General features: G+C 35.4%; 1 long non-coding RNA gene across 1 annotated transcript in view; it reads right to left on the reverse strand.

Moving 5' to 3' along the window:
• LOC110357105 (uncharacterized) overlaps window positions 1-18,707 on the reverse strand; it is a 173,273-nt gene that overhangs the window by 22,222 nt on the left and 132,344 nt on the right. Inside the window, exons 4-5 of the long non-coding RNA XR_010472625.1 lie at window positions 16,617-16,661; window positions 13,626-13,716 (exon numbers count right to left, since the gene is read on the reverse strand). This is a non-coding gene — a long non-coding RNA (uncharacterized LOC110357105). The remainder of the gene's footprint in view (window positions 1-13,625; window positions 13,717-16,616; window positions 16,662-18,707) is intronic.

Raw genomic sequence — 18,707 nt, forward strand, 5'->3', positions numbered from 1 at the left:
TATGTGTTTTGCACTGAATATCACAGAGTGAAATAAATAAAAGCCATGGTTTGGAAATTTCCCTTAGTCCTGAATAAAAGAGCAAGAATGCAAATGAAAGTCAAAATAAAACTACCCAACCTTATCTAACAAAATCCTCTTTATAGAGATAAAACACTCCAATTTTTTTCTGTTATTTTTCTGTAACAGACATTTTCTGATAGCAAACGTAGATTTTTTTTTTTTGTTTAAATCTATAATTTTCCTTTATCCTTTGCAGAGATTCAAAAATACTATGAAGAGGGAAAAATAGGCAGTAAAACCAGAAAACAAGTTGGCAAAGGAGCAGAATCGCATATGGACTGCAGACTACAACATTAATCAGGGTGTTACTATTTTGGCTTCAGAGGGAACAGAAAATGATCAGATAGCCTATCCCAAAATCCGCTGTTGCAGGATTATTGCTCCTGTAACAACCACTATGGAATAGGTATTTCCCCTTCTTGTACTATTTGGACTAAATCAGGTCTAACTACACTGTTATGACACATTTACTTCCCTCCCCACACCCCCCACCAGCACATAATTCTCAGTTTATTTAGATCTGCCCAGCATCTGTTTTCCATAGCAAACACACAAAAACTCAGTTGAAAGTTACTTGAACTGAAATGAGATATCAAAACCAAAATAATTTCACAAACAAACAAAACTTCAATAGCATTTGATTTCTTCTATAGTTGATTTATTTCAGTGAAGAAATTTCTTTAATACAAAGTCCTTATGGAAGACACAAGTGTTAACATTTGATAACTCATTGTATACAGAATTTCAAGTTATCATATCATACATTAGTACCCTTGTGTACATTGCATCTCTGCTTGACTTACTGTTACAAAAAGAATGAACATTAGAGATAAAAAAGCCTAGTCAGAGAAGCAGCCATGATAAGCAGTTCTGCCCCTGGGACAATTTGAGTTATGGGATAATTTGAGTTATTTTGTTTGTTTGTTTGTTTATATATATATACATATATATATGTAGTAAAGAAACATTCTTGCAGGGCCAGATCTCATGGGCTTGATGTAGGAATTATGAAGGAAAATTCTATGAGGTGTTTTAGATATGAGGTCAGACTAGATAGCAAAATGGTCTTCTCCATCCTTAGGACATGTGGATAAAACACCTTCATTTTTTATTTTTTTTTTTTTTTTAATTAAAAAAATCTTTAAGGAGCTAAGAATTTCACAGTCATTTATTTTGTGTTTTATCCAGCCTCTTTTATTCCTTATCTCCATTATCCAATTGCTATGTGTCACCTTTTAGACCATAAGCTCTTTGAAGCAAGGGCTGTCACGTTTTGTATGCTTCTACAGTGCCTAGTACAATAGGTCTTGACCTAGTTAACTCTTAATCAATAGTGCAATAGAGATGTTAAATAATTATCACAGGACTGTTGTATTTCATACTACACAGTTCAATTCACTGAGAAACCCTATTGCAAGATAAGGGTACATCACTGTTACACAAGACAACACCAATAAAAAAAACTCACAGAGATTTTCATGCATGAAAGCGTCAGGAAAACCTGGCATTAAAAAATAATAAAGCTTATATGGAATCAGGTATAGATTTATAAACATACTATTTTCACTGTGTTCAAACTCAGCTACACTGAAACTAAACTTTGATTGCAGGTATTTTTATTTGAAGTCATTAAAGCTCTACTGCACTGCTGAGAACAAACATGCACATACCAAAATATTTAAAACTGAAAAGAAAAACTCTACTTTTTACAATAGGAAGCACTTTTAAATTGCTTTGCCATTTAATTCCACCTCAGTTGCACACAGAAATTAACAAATCTGCTTTCAGACATCCCTGTTATTCTTCATAAAGTCCCAAAGGTGTCTCAATGAAACTAGATTTAAAGCATGTTAAGTGCATTACAGGAAATGTGTTCCCAAACACACAGTCCAATTAAGTGCCAAATGATGCCTTCAAGTCTCACCCATGTAAACCATACAAGGCCAGGGAGACTTTGCAGTGGAAATTTAAGGCAAAAAGGAACATTCATTATTTGGTAAATTATGAATATTTTTTCCTAATTGAGTTAATTCCATTTTGAAACTTATGCTATGCTACAGCTTGAATTACCAATGGAAAAAAAAATCTCTGAAGTCAGAAACTGGGGGTGAAGGGAGGTAGCCACAAAGCATGAGCAGATTGTTATTGCAGGATTAAACCAACCTACAAATAGGAAGAAGTCCCCAGAACAAGCAGTGATCGTGATGCAGAATGCTTTTCCTGTTACTTTGTTTTGTAACAGCATCAGCTAGAATTTTGATAAATATTCCTTAACACAGCTGCATATACATACAAAAACAGTAAGGATGGTATAGGGTACTGTACCTCCAAGTTTTCCAGTTTGCCGAAGAGAGTCTATGTTTGTTGCCTGCAGCACCAGTGTTGAACTAGATACAGAATACAACAGTTTTTGCTTAAATATTGAGTGACTATCAAGCAAACATCGTGCACAATTTCACTAGGTAAACCAGTTCATTTCGACATTGTTAAAAAATAGCAAACTGTGTTTTCCTATTCATCATCTCTGTGGCATTTGTAGACTAAAATACCTCTGTCACATTTCTTCCTAAACATTTCCTTTCCAAACTCAGAAATCCTAAACTGTTTAGTTTTTCCTTATATATCATCTGTGTCACAGCTCTGACATCCTTGTTGCCTTGTCTGTTGTTTTTGAAAAGGATTCTTCAAATGACATAATGAAAACCAAGCTACTCAGAGAATCTGATTAAGACAGTTTTCAAGCTCTTATTTTCATACAGAAGTGTTTGAAACTAAATTAAGAAGAAAGCAGTTGTTTTGCTGTCTATTAGAGCAAGCAAACGTTTACTAACTTAAGAAAAAGTTGAACACTTTGCAGAATAGATGTGTAGGGAATACAAAGCAATATTGCATTGTCTACTGTGCAGGCTCTGGTCTGTAAATCCTGCCACTTTCACACTACATATTTATTTTTTTCAGATGCATACAAACATGCACATTGACTTGTGGATGGGTTTCTATTAGATGGAGATTTGTTATGGAACTATCCAGGCCCAAAGGAGTCTCAAGGCCACTTCGAAAAGCTGAAAACCAGACCTGCTGTGGGAGTGAGGCATTTCTACAATAACAGGGCCTCAACAAGACATAAATCAATGGACCTATCAGAAGTGAGATTCCAGCATGTGGACAGCTTGTGAACATAGATGATACCCAATTAGTGAATGCATGCTTGGAGAATGGACGCGTGATAAGAGAATAGTGCATGTATAAGGAGGCTTGTTTCTGTAATAAATGGCTTTGCACGATTCACATTGAATCAAAGTGCTGAGTCCTTTATCGTTCCAACATCTACTCTCAACTGCAATATGAAGGAAACCTTCCTTGAGGCCAGATGCTACAACCACTCACATGAGCTTGTGACTGAAAAATACTTGTGCATAACTGATAATGTGAAAACTGCTCCCCTCCCATACATTAGTCAAGCAACCACCAAAAGATATGATAGAAGATTATATAGCATAATTATAAAACTAAAATATCCATTTACCTTATTTATCTTCAAATTACAGTAATTACTCCAGAATTTATTTCTTTTTCCCCTTCAGAATTTCTACTTAGGACAATTAAAATAGTTTAGTTTAAAATATTTTCATTTTCATGGTTAAAATTTTACATTATCTCAACAGCAAACATGAACAAAATAAACACCACTGAAAATATTTTAAAATATTAATATTGAAATATTGTTCAAAATATTAAAAGTGAAAATGAAGCAAATATCAGAGAGTGTCACAATTACTCATGAACCACAAGTTCTAATTTTTGAATACAGAGTCCCAGGAAACTGGGATATATTAAAGTCTGCCCTATGAATATCGCTCTTGTATCTGAGAACAGACAGGACCTACCCTCTCAACCAACATAGTCAGAAATTCTATTAATGAAAAGAAGTTATTCGTCACCAATATCCAATCTCTGTATCACACACGTACCAATCTGCAATTAAAACACTTTCTGACATCTCTTGCAACATACAACAGAAATACATGTCTATTGATTTCAATGAAACTTCCACCTCTTTTCATCCTTTTATGACTGAATTTGCCCTTGCTGACATCCAGCCTTCAAAACACTTCTTACTTTTACCTTTCTTTCTGGAAGAAGTTTAGGACCTTTCTATCATTTCCAAGCTTGCTTAATACCCACTCCTGGCTTGTCTTTCCAATGAAAGAAGATTAAGAAGGTAAAAGATAGAAATAGCCAATGAAATTAGTAGGATAATAGACATCTTGGGGTCAACCTCAGTCAACCCCACAGTACGATGTAAAATCATCAAGTTTGTATTTACAGCTATTTAAAGTACAATAAATAAGTACAAATATACTGACATCATTACAACACTGAAAAAATAAGAGACATGACTAGATGGAACAGCAAATCCAGCTGAGAGTGGACGTTGTCTATAAAAAAGGTACCTGTTCTCCTCCCCTTGCCTGTATCCCAGTCAAACTGAGCCCTACCAACCTGACAAAGACACAAGAACAAACACTCCACCCTCAATTGCAGAGCAAACTCTTCTCCTCATACTCATTGTACATACAAATTTAATCATAACTGAAGCTGGGAAAAAAACATATTGAGTGAGTCAGCTCAGATTTTCAGAGTGAAATCTGTATACTTTGTTTTTTACCAAAACACAAGAGAAGCTTTAGGAGAAACCGGACACCAAACAAAATTAGGAGACAAATTGCCAGCCACAGCACAAAGCTGTTTTTCTTGTTCTTCTGTTTTTCTTGTTCTTCTTTTTTTTTTTTTTTTTTTTTTTCCTCCCAGATTTACAATGTTATTAAGTTATCAATTGCATAAATACTCTTCTTCCAATTCATCAGGTGCTAAGGGGATTTAGAAGCCAGACAACTTTTGGTACAGTGGTACCTTTGAATTTTTGCAACCTTATAATAATATCCTCCTGCAGTTCTAACACCCTCTATATAGTCTATGCAAGCTACTCTGCATCAGGCTTTCATAACTCAGAGAGGTAAGTCTTCATGACCTGCTGGAGTGCACTTGCGTTATCTACATTGATACCTTGAAACAATATTTACGTATTAACAGCATATCCACTATTGTGGGGAGGACAAAAGTTCAGCACTGAGTAATCTGAGATGAACTTTTTACCAAATAAACAGACATTTAAATGGTAGGTAGTAGACATTGCTTTGCCCAGAGTAGAATGATGAGATTTTAAAATCTCAGTACATTAGTTGGAATTAGAATGTAGGATTAATCTTCTTATAAGAAATATTTGATAAAATGTTGGTCTCTACTACTGAGATCGGATATGAAAATTAAAATCCTTTGAAGTTAAATAGGTTCTGCATTCTGTCATTTTATCTCAGTTCAAATAGTAGAGCCTGTGGCTGTGATAATGCTTTGAAAAGAAAGCAAATAACTTTCTCTATGCACAGATTACAGTTTAGTTTTTGTTTCTCTATTTTCCTTTCCCTTTTCTCTCCTATCCTTTGTAACCGCAGGAAAGATGAATCATATCAGGCACTTTGCACTTCTGTCTAAAAGCAGTGATGGCTATGCTTATTCTCATCTCCTCAGCACTAAAACCAGTGACTGGTTGCAGGAAAAAAAAGCACTCTTTCAAAGCTGCCCCTTTGAGGTTCATAGTTGTAATTTCTAGGGAACACAATAGCTTGATGAAGCCATAGTCATTAAAAGGGACCAGAATTATTTTAGGTCACTTCCACAGAGAGCTAAAGTATATTAGCATCCATAATATCAAAGCACAAATTCATCGGCATAATCAAATAGGCTAGTTCAAGTAATTACTCTTCAAAAACCATAATCACAAGTCTTCTAACTAAACCTCAATTCCTCTGTAACCCACACAGATACCACTGTGGTTTTTTGTCCTCTTGTGGCTAGACCACAAAAGGCTTTTATAAGTTTTACTGCCTGTAAAATATAGAATTAAAAAGTGAGCCTACAAAATAAAGTCTTTTAACTCCAGCAATAAGGATCCAATGGAAAATAAGAGAGCCAGTGGAAAACTATCTGCAGATCTCTTCAGCACTGTCAACCAAAATCACTTGAAGTAGCAATACAATCTGTGTGTTAAAAACAGTTCACCTCATCACTGTACAAGAATCTTCCTTGCATTCCAATACTGAAGGAAGAATATGGACTATACCTCATGTAACAAATATTAAGACTGTTAGAAGTCCAATATTGCTCTTAGATTTGCAGGAGGGAGTGGCAGAACACCATGTTTCTTGACAGAAGACAACAAATACGCTCTTGAATGACAGGTTATTACATCTAATTACCTTTCCAAAAAGGTATAGAAGATAAATATTTATTTGACAAGAATGAATAAAAGAAATACTAAACTGCTATTATTTTTTAGGTTATTGGGATATTTAATAACTGACAACACTGGTTAGTGGGAGTTGCTAGATTTTGTAAGACATTCCTTGTTTTGTTCCACTTCTAAATGCAGATCCACTACATTCTGTCATTATTATTGTCTTTTTTTCACCCCTAACCCCCTTTTAATTGGAGCACCATGCACTTAGAATATGTGAATGTTTATATATATGTATGCACATACACATATGTACTTATAAGAACTATTTCTCTGATTACCTGCAATCATCCCTAGACCTAGAATGACTTTTTTTATTAAGAGGGTTTGTCTAAAAGACAAGCAAAAATTTCTGACTACTTCTGCAGCTCTATTTTAGAGAAGACAAGAAATGGGTAACACAAGCTATAGCCTGGTTAATTAACATAATCTCTTTTTTTAACTTTTGCAATGGGAAAAAAAAAATGTAACATTTTGCTGAAGTATGAACAGCTGGAAGATGAAACTGAAGACCTCTTGAAGGTTCCCTGCAAACTATGTTGAAATGCTTTAAATAAACAGTTTGAACTTTTCTCTAAGATACCTCACAGAGCACTGATTACATTTTTCTCTCCACAGTAGGTAGTTTAGCAGTAATCTATAGGAAACAGTACACACAAAGCTGATACAAACCATGGGTACTTTACCTACATTGCTGATGTAACAATGCATATCTTTTTGTCATTCATTCCAGCTCTCAAGGCAAAACATTGCACTGAACACAGCAGTTGCAAAGGTTTGCCTTGACAGCTGACACGAAATAAAAGGCAAACCAGAAATAAAACAGGATTTGGTAATATTTCAATCCTGTTATTGAATATTTAATTACATTTATAATTGGAAAATAGTAGTAAAAAAACTTCTTTTCATGGTCTGGATTAGATCATGGAAACTGAGTACCACCTCGGCAATTCTTCTGTTCAAGTTAAATAGGAAAGCAGTTGAAAGTCCGTACAAAAAGAGGGACTATCCCAACAAGCCTGGGCAGCACATAAATGAGAACAGCAGCTTTCCAGGTAGTAGCATAACAAACACCCAAGTTAGAAATGCAGTTGACACAAACCCTGTCTCTATAAAGGAGTCGAGACCTGGAAGCATGGCATTGTTCTGGTGTTGAGGAAAACTAGGCTTTTTACTACTTACATTCAAGTAAAACTTTTTTCAAAGAAACATCAGTCTTCAATGCCTCTCACTGATGAAATCTACCCAAAATGTTATCTACTGTCTCATTCAAAATGCTTTCTAATACTTGAAATATATGTCTTGAAATGGTAGTAATAATTCACATGTAAATATAAATTCACTCAGGCTTTTAGTGGTATCTTTGAAAAACTGACTGGCATTAATCAGAAGCCATAGCTGCATGTCACTTAACTATTATCAAGAGCCCAAACTGAAAGCAATCATCTACTCGGAGACTACAATATACTAATCAGCAGTATATTGCTCTAACACTAAAATCTCCTTCATAGTTTGAGTGCTTTATTAGGTCCTGTAAGTGAAGATACACAAGCACTAATACAAAAGTACATTTATGCTTAATTATACTGTGGGAAAAAAGAAACACAACAACAAAAAGAAAGGAAAAAAAAAAAGTGGAAATGCTGTAATGTAGCCAAGCCTATTGAACATGATACAGTTTGGGGAGCACTGTCAGTTTGTCAACTTAAATATGTAATAACAATCACATCCCTAGATACCTTTGTAGAAGACAGAGTGATCCTGTATTGCTTTTTGTAAATGTAATTTAATAGCATTAAATATTTTCTTCATTAAAAGGTTTCTTCATATCCTGTCTATTATGCATGTTGCATGCCTGTCTACCTGCATCCATTCCCATGAATTATCTTCGCACTTAAGAGACACTAACACAATTTTGGTACCAATGTGCACTTAACTTTTCCTGTCACTTTGTCAAGAACCTCTCCATGAGCACATCAGGGAATTTTACACCCATCTCCTATACACAATTGTTGCACACTGAACAAGCTAAGCTAGTGCATACATTTCCAGGCTCCCCAAATAAGCAAGAAACCAGGGATTTGATGAATCTGCTCCTTAAATTTTTTCAAGTGTTTCTCAAATTCATTTCCCAGTTACATGAGAAAGGTTGTAATGTAATAGAAGTAATGTAATAGAAGAGTTCAAGAAAGTGGTGGGGACATGGAACAACTAATCAGAACACTACAAAAGACTTAAAGCACAGTAAACATTGGGAAGAAACAGGGGGAGAACAGTGACCTGAGGTAGGGAATCAGGCAGATACTTAGGGACATAAAAAATGAATAGCTGCTCAAGACCAAGTTTTTCAGATATGTAAAGTTATACAAGCTTGAACTTTTCAGGATTCCCATTTTCTATTCATGACCGAATCCTCATTACAAGGTTATGCTCACACTAAGCCTAAAGAAAATCAACAAAGGAGACATACTGTTGACATTCCTTGAATCTACTGGGATCTCACTTGGCAGAGATGAGAGCCTCCCCAGAGAGGTCACAGTCACAATTTGAGAATTCTTGTGTGATAGAATTTAAACTCTTGTTCCTCAGAATGGATAAACATATTGTGATCTGATGATGCATTAAATTTGACAGTAAAGAAAACAGATCTTTACAGATCAAAACTCTGATCTCTGCTCTTAAATTAAAAGATAACAAAACAAAAACAACTACATGAGTGTGGGGCTTTTCTTAAAAACAGCAGGACTCAAATCACATACTAGGCTTCCTCTTTCTCCCCTCACCATAAGCCCTATCCATGTTCTTCTCCTTTCTGTGCGATTACTTACATAATCATTTTATAATAACAACCTGTAACTCTTGCCTTCCAATGCTGCCAAACCATACAAATCTCTACCATAACAGGCAACTCACTGATGAATGTGTGTTACAGGATCTCCCTGTTGTGTCAGTTTACAAAGGAAAAAAATCATGACAGCCCCCAGACACAAGGTATTATGCTCAAAATGCACCTCTTTATGCTCTTTTCTCTAGAGTCATCTTGTTTAAACTTGAGAACGTCATTCCAGAACAAGGCTAACACATGCACATGAAAGCACATAAATGTCTTTTATTTGAATTCACTTTTCCCTAGGGCAGTAGTTCAGTTAAAACCAATGCTCCAGACCTAATCCTCCTCACCAGATAACACAAACATTTTCTATAGATAGGCCCCCAACATGTATATAAAACATACAACATAAAACATACAAGATAAAATATTTCTGTAGTCTAGGACACATTTGCATAACTCAATCCAATGGCTAATATCTGAAGTCAGCAAAGCTAATAACTTAAAATAGCAATTTAATAGGATCATAATTATAAGTAAAAGAAAACATGTAAATGACAAATTCTTTTTGGGCAGGGGGATAGGACTCTAGAGGGAATTTTATACTTCATTTGTTTTTCAAAGGCTCTATATATTTTCTAAATAGTGTACACTTTTTTTGCAAGACCATTCCATGAAAATGTATTAGTTAAGGTGAACAATCCTGGGAGACAAAAAAAAAAAAAAAAAGCTGTATTCTAGACCTCTTTTCAGTCTTCTCAAGACAAGTGAGGTGTATGAGGATTCTAAGCAGAACAGAAACTGCTTCTGTTCTGTTTAGACTATATATATATATATATAATAGAACTAATATCAGGTATTTAAGAGAATTTACAAATGTTTTTGACCAAGTTTTTCAGGAAAGGAAAACTGGGACTGTACGGAACAGCAGTGAACTCCGACGCCCTCTAAATATCAAGAAACATGACAAAGGTGAGGAAGGACTAGAAAACCTTACAAAGCTTGTAGACCTTGAGACCTGTAATTGGGAAAGCAGTATAAATGTCAAAAATAAGTTAAAATGCCACATAACCAGCTACCAGACTCCTCATAAGCCTGTAAAATCCTCAAAAAGGTAAATCAAAGCTGGGCTGGAGAAATCTTGCCACATGACTGTAACAAATCTTCAGCTGCAGCACAGAGCAGAGCCTGAGACCAAGGGAGAAGTTTACCTTTTGACCTTCACGGAATCACAGAATGTTAGGGATTGGAAGGGACCTTAAAAGATCATCCAGTCCAGTCCCCCTGCTGGAGCAGGAACACCTAGATGAGGTTACACAGGAAGGCATCCAGGTGGGTTTTGAATGTCTCCAGAGTAGGAGACTCCACAACCTCCCTGGGCAGCCTCTTCCAGTGTCTGTCACCCTCACTGAGAAGAAGTTTCTTCTCAAGTTTAAGTGGAACCTCTTGTGTTCCTGTTTGAACCCATTACCCCTTGTCCTGCCATTGGTTGTCACCAAGAAGAGCCTGGCTCCATCCTCGTGACACTCACCCTTTATATATTTGTAAATGTTAATGAGGTCACCCCTCAGTCTCCTCCAAGCTAAAGAGCCCCAGCTCCCTCAGCCTTTCCTCATAAGGGAGATGTTCCACTCCCTTAATCATCTTTGTTGCCCTTCCCAACAGTATGAAGTGGAAAATCTCTCTCCTCTTTCTCTCTTATGTAACTGAACTTAGAGCTCCTGCAAAGTATCCTCTTTTTTTCACTCTTCCAGTTGTAAACAATTACTTGACTCATTGAGCTCTTTTATACATTATATTCCAAGACAGCAAGTCTTATGTAAAAGATCATTCCAACAAGGATTATGATCCTTAGCTTGCCACATAGACTGTCACTCATTGTCAAAGCAATATCTCAACAGGTATGGCTGGTAAATACAAAGGGAGGATCACAAACATCCACAAAAAGGAGGTCTTGAGAGGGATAAGACACAACCATGACTCTGTCACATCTAGTGTAGCTAGTCTAAAAGAAAGATCAGCCTGCATACTATAAACATTGTAACATTCATTTTATATTGGATTCTCTTTCAATAAGTCTGATTATAATAACATCTTTATTGATTTCACAAAGGAAATTGAAAAAAAAGAAGTGGGAATCAAGGGTTATATATGTTTAAAATTAATACGAAATTATACACTTAGCGTATCTAAAAAGGTGGTATGTGTTTACAGTATTAACTTAAAAAAAAAAAAATACTTATCACATCTTCCAGATATATATCTAGAAAGGATGCATCAGGCATCTAAAAATATCCTGTAAAATGGTATGGGTAACGGTCTTCAAACATATAGATTTGCAGGAAAGAGAATGAATACTGACCCAATAAATCCATCTAACCTATCTAATGGGGAAGAAAGGAACAAACAAATTGAAAGGAGGAAAATTTTGTTTAGTCATTAGAACTTAATTATTGAAAGCTACTAGTTAAAAACTAGAACAAAATCTGTAGAGGTCTCCAAGAATAAAATTTCTTAAAAGAAATTTGCATGTGATTGAATTTATGCTGGGACGACATATAGACCAGGCAACTTCTTCAGATCTCCAGCTCTGTTTTTCTATGATCATTTTCTCCAGCTTTCAAAAACCTGGAGGAGCTGAAGCTGTTTGATGCAGAAACTTTGCAGTCTCTGGACAGAAGATAGTGTGGAGATTTAACAGAGTATTTTGTGCAGATATACTATTCAGAGACATTGCTTGTAGTCCAAATATTCTGTGAACACTAGCATTATTTTTTTCCTAGTGGCTCAATGTAACAATGTGATCTGAAATATAAACCACTTTCCTACTCCAAAATAAACATTTTCATTATCTATGCAGCACTTAAATATTACAATGATAACATCTTATAAATTTATGTATTAATAATCATCATATTGAATAGTACCAGACTGTATCTGTTTAATGTTAAAAAATATCCAATTAGGGATTAAGATGGGCCCTGCAAAGTTCATTTGCAGATGATGAAAAAAGCAATATACTAATCAGACTGTGCTAACAAAACATATTTAAGAAAGCTACATCCTTTAATCATGGTGGGAAAAAAAAAAAAAAATAAAATGCATGTTCTCTCACACTCAATGCTGTTCCACTGGGCAAACAATTCACTGCTTCACATCTTAACTCCTGTTTATGCACATTTTAATGAACAGCGTAATGACAGCTAACACTCTTTTTTTTAAGATGGGAAGGGAAAGATCACTGAAGTGTGCAAAGTGTCTACATTTCAGTTCCCAAGCCAGTATAAGCTGCAGTTACCACCATACTTACTCTGCTTACAACTTCAAAAATGAACAGCACAAAATCATCTCAAGAAAGTTCTAAAACTATGGAATATACTTCCTTAAAAAATTCCTGGGCAACAAGTCAATAGCACAACTTTATACTTCTTTTCCAGAAATTCCACATAGAAGGAAGGAGAAAGGCATTCTACGACTCTTCAACATTAAGATGAGCCAAAGTGACAATATCTAAGCTCATACTTTTGACAGAAACTTTAATGCAAATATATTTAAATAAAATGTAATATGATTGTAAAAATAAGCACATTCTTTGTTGAAGCCAGGTCAGAATAGATATGCCAGAAAGAACTGTATTACCTTTTACTGGAATGAAAATTAGATGTATTTTATAAGATGGGCATAAACCTGAACTTGTTAATGTATTCAAGCATTCATGTGCATGTTTGCAAAATACAGGCACCAGCTATTTTCAAGAGAGCAAGTCAGATGCATTACTGTTATTCAGGTTAATTCTGAAGTCCTTACTGAGCTTGGTAGTCAGCAGCTGCTCTGTTCTCATGATACCAACAGCAGTTGTGCCTAAGGACAGAGTCTTTTGAAGCATCATGTGATTATACTGTAAAATGTTTACAGTTTCCTTAGTGTTTATTACAGCTTTCCTGGTGTGTGCAATTGTTTTCAATCAAAACAATATTTCCTCTTGTGGATACTGTAGCCCTTCACAACAGAGCTAAATACGAGAAATCTTGCAACTGCTTTTCCACAGTGATATTACAGGGATGAAGCATGGAGCAGTTAAGACTGAAACAGAAAAATTATTATTTGCAATATAATGAAAATTATTACGTGAGCCAGTCTAAAGACAGTGGTTAGACTGGGTGTGGAAGTGTGTCATGTCAATTTGCATTCAGGGAAGGAAAGCCCTGAACACCTGAATCATTCCCACTCCCAGGTGTTGGTGAAACAGGAGCAATGCACCTGCAGTTTCATCATGCTAAGTATCAGAGCTAAGACAAAACAAGGAAGAGGGAACAAAATTTCCAAGCACCTCGCTTCTGACAATGATGGTAGATGCAAATTAATGAGTGGACTTACCTTGTCAAGAGGTCATATTGTCCTCACCAGAGAAGAACTGTGTTGCATTTGCCTCAGAAACACGCTTTCATTGTAGCAAGAGCTACTATGCCTTTAAGACACAAGAATAAGAGAATTGAGAACATAAATATTTTGTTTAATATGTAAACACTGGAATAATAGAGATTTGCAAATATAACCTGTTTCTCAATCTCAGTAGAAACCCCTTCTGTAGATTTCACTTTATCATCTTAACCTGCCCCAGTAGGTCTATGTACCTTCCATTTAAACACTATATATATTTTCTTTGCTGTAGTAATCTGAAGAAATTGGACTGTAAATTGCAACGATGTGTGGGTCACATTTTATACTCAGATTGCATTAAGCTAAAAACTAGGATTTCCATACTAACTAAACAGCATGTTTACATTATAGTTTTGTGAATTATGTTTCTGCTGCCTAAAAAGAAATGAAAAGCCTATGAATAGCCTGTTATATTAGGGGAACCAGAAAAAGGATATGGCTGTCCAACAGGGTACCACCTCCAACAACCTTCAGGGAGCCCAAACATTCAAGTCAGGACTTCATGACCATTATGAACAGATTTAAGACAAAATGTAGTTTCAAATCTTTCCTAACAGGCTGTCTTTTAGCGATGGTAGTTGAAATCAGTGCTCATAAACTGCAGGCTAAAAAAAAAATATTGCAGAGATATCATATGATAGTATTTTATACATAGATCACAATCATGTCAGCTTTATTTCAATCAAAATAACCTAATGCCACAATAGCTTAAGTTCAAGGTAAGAATTAAAGTGGGCAATGGCAAAATGAAGCCATCCTAGGTATCGGGGTATTACCAGCATATAGCCTGGACTTCAAAGAAAAAATAGATACAAAATGTCGTAAGGAACTAATTTTCTTGCTGTACATATGCACTGGGCTAAATTATCTACTCCTTGTAAATATCTCATTTGCCACCAGTTATGAATGGCAGCACTTTCTCTTCAGACTAATTTTTGCAGTTAACTAAAAAACAGCTTTCAGAAAAGTTATCAGCAGGATACAAAAACAATCCTTGTAAAAGGAGATTTTCATACAAATTCTACAGTGTCATGTATTTATCAAAAGCTGGCATAACCTAAAGGAAATGTTAGCAGAGCATGACATAGTTTGAAGTGTACTACATAGTGGAGTAGGTTAGTTCACACAGTGCTAGAGAGAGAAGGCAGATTCCTCCTTACTGAATATTTTGCAGAAGTATTTCCATAACTAAAGGAAATTGTTTTCTATCCTACTTATCAGATTTTACATATAAAACCAATTCTACAACTGTCTTTCAGAGTTTCTTTCTGTCTGCCATTGGAATTTTTTTACAGAAATACCTTTGGACACTTCTAGTTGCTTGCTGCCTATTTTTCTCTGATGGGGATGGTGTAAACTGAAACCCTGTACCTGAATATTAATTCCCATTTATCTAGCAAACAATCAAGCGTAAGGAAAGAGAGAGAGAAGGTACTGGGCAAAGCAAGCCTAGTCACATTTCCTCAGATCTATCCAGGAGAAATCTCATAACTGGTTACCTGAAACAAGTCTGATCTAAAGCTAGACTGATCTTTCTAGCTCTTGAAATATTTTTCACGTGCTTAATCTATAGTTTTCTTTCTATTTTTTGTATAGCTGTAAGAAATAAATGCCCTGCATTACTATTTAACTACTTGGTTCAATGTTGTAGTTTGGTTTTGAGATGGCTTTTGATCTTGTTGTTGTGTGTTTTTTCCTCCATGCAACCCATAGTCTACAGGAACACCACTACATGCTGGGTAAACTTAACCACCTGATTTGTTCCCTATACACTTAGGTTTTGGTGACCATATCCATGAAAACCAAAGTATATTGGATAACATGCAACTTGAATTAATGCCTACACTACATCCCTGACTATGTTAAACTTTATTTTATATAGAAAGTATACTAAGGTATACATAACATTTTGAATTCAGTATGTTAAAATTTTCAGAAAGAGAAAGACAGCTGTGATTAGATGTGCAATCTAGCAATTTTAAGATCCTGATTTTCTCTAAGAGCCTGACAATATCTTTGCAAAACAAGACTTGCTAAAATTCCAATGGATTTCTGTTAGCATAAGTGTGTGAAAGATGAAAGGACAATTACTCTTATTCATTTGCAACCTTTCATGTATGCTAGTATCTTTCTAGGAGAACGCTCTAAACTTTTACTACTGAAGTAGAGAAAAGGCACAGAATGAAAAAGTTAAGTTTAAAAGTTGGTAGAGTTCTGATCCCCAAGAAGGAATGAAGAATTCCTCAGCAAAGTTAGAAAGGTTGTTTAAGAGACATCTTTGTCACTTCATCTATCCCTAGCACATGCTACATCACATTACAGAACTGCCCATTGCATCTACATATTGTTCAGTTCAGCTTTTGATCCTGAACCTGCTCCAGACCATGCAGGGTCTGGAAACTGATATTTTAGAATTTCTGTCTGTACTCCCTTCTATTTATCACAAAACTTCTCCAGGATTGAGTACTGCTGGTCTTTGCTCTGCTTGCCTGCTGAATACTTGTTTTCCTTTGTGGAGCTTGAGAAGTTTTCTTTCTGGTCTTGCCCTGGTCTTTTCATAGTTTCTTCTAATACAGCATTAACAGAGCTAATTAATTCTGAAGTATTTTATTCACCTCTGTCATGCAAAGCTTGGACTTGGCAAGGTAAATCAGATCAGGTCAGTCTTCTCCTTTTTGACCTTAGAGAATGTCATCTGTTGAGTTCCACTGCATAGCAAATATTGCACAGTGGCTCTACAATTTGCATACAGAAATATGTGAAAATGAGTAATGTCTAGAACAACCTGATTTAAAATTAGTTTATAAATAGGAAGAACAAACATGTTACTTCCCAAATATTGAGAATCACCTGTCCTCTTGTATCACCTAAGTTGTGTAAAAGTTAAGTCTATAGGAAAATCTAAAGACCTATTTAATCAGGACTTACCTTCAGTGCTGTGATCATTTTCCTCTAAAGAAGATGTTTTTCCTACTTTAAAAACAAAGATAAAAAAAATCAAAATATGAAAGCCAACAAAAAATGGAAAGCCCACACTGTCCAGATGGAAACACTTATAATTCTGTAAACAGAACATGACTGAACTAGAAATAAGATCAGGATTCTCTCTCAAGTCCTGCTCAGCCTATCAAAAAGCAAGTTCTACAGTGTTTGAGTAGGAAGGCCGACCAAAACACCTCCAGAGATTCCTTCCAACCTGAGCTGTGTTTGCAATTCAGGTACCATAGATTTTCAACGATAGAATTCAACTTAGTTGATGATTAGTATTAACATATGTAGATGAACTTGAATTAACCCTGCAGGATAAGGATTAACTCTTATAACCTAGTTATAAGAACAGAGAAGTAACTTAAGCCTAAACCACCTCTTAATTACTGTTAAAGTTGCAAAACTCCGGAGAACCTTTGAGACAAGTAGACTACGAGTGCCAGAACCAATCCGTTGCTAGGCACCACCCGACTTTGAACAAGTCAATCAAGAATTAGTTCTTCTCAACCATGTGTCCAGGTCAATTGGAGAGAAAAAATGGGGGACTGCATAACCATGTACCAGGACATCAGACCATTTCTTCCACTTCTGGAGATGCCTGAGAGGAAGAGGATGCTCACAACCAAAGGCAGGGGTATGGCACAGTTCAAAAGGCTGTACTAACCCACCTGATCTCTCTTCTGGAGAATACAGTCTTTTCTGCAGATATGGAAACAAGTAATTCAAAAAAACACCTATACCTGTAATTGAAGTGGTTTAATGTCCAAAACCATGTAGTCTTCACACCCTATTTTGGGTTTAAAATGCAACATAAACATGCATGCTTTTCTGGAACCTATTAAAGCTTTGACAGTAGAAGCAAATGTCTATCACACACAATCCATACAAAGGTGGCTACAGAAGAGTAAAGGGTTTATTTTGAAATTAAATAATAAATTCTGAATTCAACTTTACTGTTTATTTTAGTTATAACGCTACACTTTCTTCTATTTTGATGCTGATTTCACAAGCATTTCTCTTACTAGGAGGTTTGGGTATATGCTCATTAATCCTTTTAAAACATTAGAAGAGAGAAAATAAAATAACTTTTAAGATAACTTTTAACTAAGTTAAGTTAACTTTTTAAGTTAACTTAAGTTAACTTTAAGTTAACTTTTTAAGTTAACTTTTTTTTAAGTTAACTAAGTTAAGTTAACTTTTAACTAAGATAACTTTTAAGATCTTGTCTTCCATTCTAGATTCAGTCTTCAGCTTTTCTGTCTGGCAACAGTCCCAGTGCCCACATTTGGAAGTGACTACAGCCAGCTTCATTGCAGGTGCCTATCTGAATCCCAGTCAGACAGAGAAAGAAAAGTTTATATCTACATGCTATTTTTGACTTGACAACTGGGACCTCCATAGTTAATTACACTGCCCCAGTGGCTTTTGCATTGTGAGAAAATTTCCAGTCACTAGAGGAATATGTTACCAGCTCTGCCTGCGTCTCTTCTTTTTGGAAAAAACCCATTGTTGTATCATGCAATCTTTTTTCCTTGTGGAAAATGAGCTTTCTGCTCAACAAATAGAACAAACAGGTTCCCTTCAGCTATGACAAATCCTCTGATAATACCATTCCTCCCAGAAAAGGACAGCTTGATGTCTAAAGAAATTTTAAGACTTTCTTCACAACTAGAAAATTTTCTGTATTATTTTTCTTATGTAATTTGCTGGCCAGTTATTGTATTGCTTCAAAACAAAGCACTTATGCTGCTTTATCTCTGCAATACCACAGAGGCTATTAGCAAGCAGAATAGAAAACAAGTCAGATGAATTTAACCTAAGTATTCTTATTCACCTGTTTAGAAACAGGTTCTGCACATCAATTTCCCTTATATAAAATAATGTACAATAAAACACTTTGCATATAAAGCTACAAAACCATTCAGGAAAGAAGTAAAAAGGACAAACATTTCATCATAATGAGAAAAACAGAAAATACTGTATAAAAAAGTTCAAAATAATATATTAAGAATCTGTTGCTATTTTAATATG

This window comes from Columba livia, chromosome 4 (assembly GCF_036013475.1).
Source record: "Columba livia isolate bColLiv1 breed racing homer chromosome 4, bColLiv1.pat.W.v2, whole genome shotgun sequence".
NCBI classification, from domain to species: Eukaryota; Metazoa; Chordata; class Aves; order Columbiformes; family Columbidae; genus Columba; species Columba livia.